Here is a 6976-nt window from a genome sequence, read left to right on the forward strand (position 1 = left end):
CTACTTTTTCTTTAACCACCACCGCTACCTCCAATAACCACCGACTTCGATCTCTCTCTCTCGATGACCTAGTTTTATTTTGATTTTGGATTGGAAAAGTTAGAGTTAGTTTTGGTTTTGGGTTAATCCACAGACAAGCTTCGATTTTTCCGGCTGGTTATCTTTGGCTCAATTGATTTTGGCTTAATCTTTCAGGTTGGTTCTCTTATCTAATTTTAGAGGTTGGTTTGAAGCTGAAATTACTACTAGATTACTAATTTCATTTCTTTCTTAATTGTGTTGCTTACAATATAATGTTGTTTTGCTGTTCCTTTGTTTGTTTTATTAATTTTTGACAAAATAACAGAAGAGAAAACATCTAAACAGGATGTTCCTAAATCTCCATGCACCACTCCAAGAGATTACCAATGTCAATGTTGCAGCAAACGGGTACACCACCGTCAAATCTAAGGTAAGCTTCGACTTTTCTATAGTCCACCACACCATCAATGAAATAATGGAGCTTGATACTTTTTTCTTCCTAAATGAATTGTTCAGGTTCGGTCCATATATAATACAATTGATTATTGTTCTCACTGTTAAAAATGCGATGTCTTTCTATACTGTTTTTTGAAATCTATAGGTGCTTAACCATTGTCGGTGTTTTGTAGGGCGAGGCTTTGTGGCACGAGGCTTTTTACTAACACATTATTGCTTAGATATCTACATGTTGGTATGTCTCGTGAATAATGCTAATCTTTTTCCATGCTTTTCGAATGGTCTGTTTTCCTTGTGATGAATTCTTGGAGTTTCACTTATAGAAATGCCTTTGTTGAATTGATTGATATGTCTTTGTATCATATTTGATCCCAGAATCGCTTTGAACCAATAGTTGATGCAGTGACAGGCCATGACCTTATCCCAGGCATGGTTATGGGTATGCAAAAATAAATTTCTTTGTCTCAAGGCTCATTATTCTCTTGTTTGCGTTACTTTTAAATTTTAATCTAGTAGCAAGTTTAATTTTCTAGACTTGATTTTTTTTTTTTTTATCTGCACCTCATTGTTTTTGCAAGAGTATTCTAGACCAAGACTTTGGAGGAATGGTTTGTGCCGTATTGACAGTGAAGTAAGGATCATGATTTGAGTTGAGTTGTTTAAGTGATCTAGATAGTTACTTAGTTACTTACTGGCATCTTGTCTCGTCATGGACTCTTTTGTCCTTTATGCAGCTCATCGGTTGTCTCAGCTGGACTTCTTTGAATTTTGGGAAAGGACTTAGAAGAACTTCCTTTAGTTGCAGCAAGTAGTGGTTACCGAGGACAGGTGCGATTATTTGTGAGGTGTTAGTACTGATAAATAAATACGCCATGTATTATATATTTTCTTGTGTGGGCAAACGTTTTTAAAAGCCTAAGAGTTCAGTTTATATGAAGGTTTTTTCAAAGATTTCTTGAGACCCTTGCAAATTCAAAAATTCTAGGTTCTTGTTTTGTCTAGCAAGGGAGTTTAATAAGTGGATATTAAATTGAGTGTTGTGCTATATGGTGTAGGAATCTCTAGTTAATTTAGGCGTGGCCCATTGGGACCACTCTAGCTTATATTACTTTGTTGCATATTATTTTACTTTGTTAACTAGTTGTACTTTATGCTTGGTTTGCATGAGGTGTCTCATGGATCGGTTAGTTTAGTGTGCTCATGTACATATATAAGGTGCTAGGTGTCACTTGGGTAGAGTGGATAGTACACCTCCTCCTTTAATTGGAGATGAGCTTATATCCTCTAAATAGGGAGCCAACAGAGAAAAGGGGAGTTGGTTCTCAGTAAGCTTGGTATCACTCAAACAACAATATTAAGGAGATGTGTTGTTATCAAATGAAGGGGCCACTTCTTCCCTAGCTTAAAACATCTAGGTCGGGGAAAAGAAATATTTCCTTAGAGCTTGGGTAATGAATTATGGATATGATTCACTTAAATTTCTACTTGCTTAGTATCACATTTTTTTTATTGGTAGTATTTAATTAATGGGTTAGGCTTTGTTTTTTTCCTTGAATTGGTTTCACATGGGTATGCATGGTCAGATGATTGGATTAGGATATACGGTATAGTTTAAGACAAACATTTCGATACTTCATGGCTGCAGCTGTTGTGCACTATCTTCTCACGAGTCTTGTACACTCTTGGGAAGATCTTTCTTGGCTGCGCTGTCCAGATATATGAAGGAGTAGGATGGTATATTGGACATCCTATTTACTTCGGTTTCTTGCTGATTTTGTCGGTGTTTTAACCTGTTGGTCGCTTGTCAATAATCCCACACCCAATGGATTGTTGTAATGGGAATTCTAATTTAGTCTTGTGCACCTAACATGATCAGGACTAGTTGTTCATTGTCAATTTTTACTTCTTAATAGCGTGCGTTGTTACTTCAAAAGGATTGCAGTTCGACCATATTATAGTTTGTTTCAAGAAGTGAGCCTACTTATATCTTGTTGTTCTTAACAAGGTGCGAATTAACAACTGGAATTAGGTAAGTATTCACTCCATTTTATTGTTCCAGGTGGTTACATGATATTATTTTAATTGTGTATGTTTTATTATATTTGGTACAATTTATTGATTTAATGTTATTCAATTTTTGTATATTAATGGTAGTTATTAGTGTTAATTGGTTGTAGTAGTGTTTTTACACCCTAGGTCTTTAAGATTGATTTGTTTATCATATTTTCACATGCATTGCTTATGTCGAGTGCATTTTGGCTTTGTTAATGGTTCATATAAGTTTACTAATGAAGTGGTGTTTGGTTTGATTGGGTGCTAGAGAATGTTGGAGGAGAGCTTTTACAGAAGCATTAATGGCGTCCATTCTAGTTTTTCATAGTATAATGGAATCACGAATTGTGGGTATTGGTGTTTTGGGGTTCCCTCAAGGAACCCAACCCCTGGGTTCAATATGGGTGGCGAGAGTGATGGCTGGTGGTGGCTGTGGTGGTGGAGGCGCTGTGAGGGGAAGAAGATGAACAGCGTTTTCCTTGTCTGTTGGGCTTGGGGCGAACCATTTCTAGTGTGGGTTGGGTAGAACCAACTCATCTCGAGTGATAACTTATCTTGAGTGATGGCCGGTGGTGGCTAGAGCTGGTGGAGGTTTTGTGAGGAAGGAGATGAACAGTAAATCTCGATTTGGGCTTGGTCCCAATCGTGGGTGGGCATATGTGTTTTAGATTTTAGATTTTTATGTTTAGACTTAAGTTTAGACTATGGGCCTTAGGCTTTGGGCTTTTGGGGTTAGATAAGTTTAAACCGGTTGACTGCTGTTGACCAGTTGACTTTGGGGTTTTGACCAGAGTTGACTGTTGACCATAGTTGACTGTTGACTGTTGACTAGGGTTGACTTTGACCAGTTGACCCAAATTTGACTTTTAACTCGGATTATGATTCGGTCTATTAGGATAGGTCTAGGGCTATTAGCAGGCTTGTCTTTAGGCTAAGACCCTTCTATATACGTGTGTACGTGTATTAACTACTATGTGATATTTCAATTTTATACACAATGTTATGACACTTAGACATCGGATCTTGGACATAGACAAACTTGTTAATGTATTTATGTCTTTCCGGCTATCATTAGTATTTATTCTTTGTGCAGCATGAAGCAGGTCATTTCCTGGTTGCATACTTGCTTGGAGTTCTTCCAAAAGGATATGTAATACCTGATGTGGAAGATATGGAGGACGAGTTAATCGGTGGAAGAGTAGATTGCATCGGATTTGATTTTCTTAACAGTGTAAGCTTATTGTTGTAGTTATTAATTTTTCTTACATCAACAATCAATAACCTGTTTCTAGAGACGATGATAAATTCTGCTTTAAGCAATAAAATGAAACGATGTTATACTATGATTTTCTAGTCTTCTTTAGTTAGAATGTATCTACGAAACATCCTTCCCGATCTATTATTGATTTCTACGCTTTATGAATTAAGTAGAACAAAACTATAGTAGTTGATGCTCTTCTTGGCATAATGAGTATAAAGCCAATTCTGACCATTTAGTAAAAGCAACAAGCAAAGCGTAACCGCTTCTATGTCATGAAAGTGATTTATGGTGAAAAAGCGTAACTGTCTATGTCATGAAAGGAATCGGTGAATATTCCTTCGTCTCCGACGACACGTTTTGACACACGGTCATACCCGATTGGCTCCAAATCTATAGTTGTAGAAAGAATATCAAGAAAACTATCACGGGGAAAAGCAAGTGTATGATCGATCAATCAAGAGATAGTGGTTCGCCAAACAACTTTTTCCCTTCCGAAAAGAAAGAGATAGGGTCAATTTCCAAAGACTAATTCCTACACTTGATCGGTCTCATATGTTACCTTAAAAGAGTTGGTTCAACACATATGGATTAAACGCTATTCTAGAGCCCAACCCTTCCTTCGAGCATTTTTGTTGATGGTTGAGCTTCCCCGATCCTAGCCTATCCATCTCGCCCTTGTTCCTTTTGCGGTAGTGCGTGTTTTTTGTGCTTAGGTTCTTTCCCCGAGCCTCCCTATTAAATAGTAGCAAAGGATAGAAGGAATAGCCGAAGGATAAAGGTTAGGACAAAGGATATTCCGCTCCTGTTAAACAGTAGCAAGGGATAGAAGGAATAGCCAAAGGCAGGACTTCTTGACTCCTAAATCATAGGCAGGGGTTAAAAAATCTCATTATAGGTTGGTCGATACCTTTACATCCGACTATGCCATCTGTTGGAACCGCTTTTGTAGTTGAGCTTGTTTGTTTGATTTACTTGATGTTTAGCCTTACTTATTTTATTGTTTCATTGGTGATAACTTTATGACCGCGAGGTTTTTAATGGTTTGGCATTTACATGTACAATTTAGATCAAAATCTATTAGTTTTTTGCTATTTTTGTCTTCTTATTTGATCTCGTACCTTCATGAATGTGATCGAAGTTATAACTTTGATAAGTTCTTTCTAAGCTTTTGGCTATGGGCACCAATTTACGATATAGGAGGTGCATAGTTTCACATGCATTGTCAACTTGAGTGTGTATTAGGTTTATTAATGTTTCTAATAAATTTACTAAAGAATCAAAGGCTTAAACCTTAAAAGGAGCGCCTTGGAATCATATGGGTTGTTAAGTGACCTTAATATTTGTTACAAGTAGTGGCTTCCTATTTACGTATATTATATTGATTCCTTTTCGATTTGTACATAAATTATTGCAGCTTGTTTTGCATGACTTTAATTTATATATGATGTCATGGAGGGTTGTGCATATATGTGAAAGACCGATCTGGGGTATGAGATTGGTTTAGGCTACTTGACTACTTGATTTAACTGGCATTTGTCGAGATGGTTAAGTAGCCGGTGCCACGAATCAATATCTTTAGTAGTTGGGTTTACGGTTGAGGTTTTAATATGATATATGGAAGTGTTTTATTTGATTTTCAGGTTATGACAGGTTTTAGGTATATGAAATGTTGAAAATCTGAGGAAATTCATGCGGATTTTTGTAGAAAAAAATATATGATGGTTTATCGTTGATTTTAAATTAGTATATTGAATGTGGTCTTTTAACGCCTCGTAATATTTATTTAAGATTTTGGGGCGTTACAAGAGTGGTTCTCAGCATTGAATGAAGTTCATCGAAGAGATGATAAGGTACATGACCTGTAATTCATCATTTGAATTGGTTAGGGCACTGCAGGTATATCCGATGGTTAACAACAACAGACATACCCGATAGTCCACAGCAGTGGGCATAGTCGTCGGAAAAGTTTACTAATGTTTATTAATGTTTCTAATAAATTTACTTAAGTGATTTTTATTGAGTGTATATTAGGTTTATTAATGTTTCTAATAAATTTATTTAAGTGATTTTTTTTTTTTTAATTTGTTGTGCCAGATTGGTCGATTGGTCGCCAGAAGTAGTAGAATCAAGAAGAAGCTCCGAGTGGATGCTGCTCAAATTAGCATGCTATAGACATTATTTGCGGAATTTTAGTTTTGAATAATTTGTCTAAATTTAGTTGAATGTTGTTAAGATTATGTGAGATGATGTTTTTTCGCAAAAAATAGTTATGTGAATTCTTTAAGATCTTTTGTATTGATGATTTAGTAATGAAATTCATTTTGTTATGATTTGTGGTGAATTGTTATAGGGTTACTGTGTTCTATAAAAATTGTTTTGGGCAGGATTATGTAAATGAAAATGTATAGGTATATGTATGAATTGCACCATTTGTAATGCTAAATCGTCCCCAAATAAAGTGTGTGTTTTTGGAATTTATATCATTCGCAATAATTTGGTGTAGCTAAAAGATTTGATTCTACTTAACGTAGACACCTTTTGCCACACTTGGTGTGTCGCTAAATTTATGGACGTCTGTTGCCGCCAAATATCTGACTAAAATTCAAACTTTCTGCAATGGAAATAGTGTAGCAAAAGGTTGCCTTTTGCGACGCCTAGTTGTGCAGCTAAATGTATCACTTTTGCAACGCCATCCTAGTTGTTACAAGCTCTCTTTTGCGACGCCAAGCGCTGCAAATAGTTTGAAATAAATTTGTAATTAATTTAATTTTCATAAATGAAGTAGCAACGGAATTAGTGTATTAGCAGTGCCCATAGGCGTCGCAACAAACTAGGAACATTTGCCACGCCACTTTTGGCGTTGCATTTAAGTATTTGAGATGCACTTTTTAGCCACGCCTTTGCAACGCCATCTGGTGCGTTGCGACAGATCTTTTGCCACGCTCAAAGGCACCTTTAGCGATGGGGTATGGCGCTGCTAAAACCATGCTCTGTTGTAGTGAAAGCGCCTGGAACTCGAGTTAGACAGGAGCGCGACCCTGCGCCCTACCTAGGAAATTTCTGAGCGCACCCCACACCCTCTTCTGAACAGCCCGATCTTCACAGGTTAGTACAAACTTCCATTTCTTCAAGTTATTTAGTGTTTCTAAACTTATTAAATACACTAAGCTCGCGTATACAAGACGT

At 36.7% G+C, this 6976-nt stretch overlaps 2 long non-coding RNA genes across 2 annotated transcripts; both read left to right on the forward strand.

The window, feature by feature from the left end:
• The first annotated feature begins 240 nt into the window (after positions 1-240).
• Positions 241-1024, forward strand: LOC147488377 (uncharacterized). Its single transcript, XR_015202507.1, has 3 exons — positions 241-451; positions 651-712; positions 853-1024. It is a non-coding gene; the product is annotated as an uncharacterized LOC147488377 (long non-coding RNA).
• Positions 1025-5494: 4470 nt separating this feature from the next.
• Positions 5495-6122, forward strand: LOC147488378 (uncharacterized). The gene is made up of 2 exons (XR_015202176.1): positions 5495-5640; positions 5885-6122. It is a non-coding gene; the product is annotated as an uncharacterized LOC147488378 (long non-coding RNA).
• Positions 6123-6976: the final 854 nt, after the last annotated feature.

The sequence above is a fragment of the Coptis chinensis genome, chromosome 7 (genome assembly GCF_015680905.1).
Source record: "Coptis chinensis isolate HL-2020 chromosome 7, ASM1568090v1, whole genome shotgun sequence".
NCBI classification, from domain to species: domain Eukaryota; kingdom Viridiplantae; phylum Streptophyta; class Magnoliopsida; order Ranunculales; family Ranunculaceae; genus Coptis; species Coptis chinensis.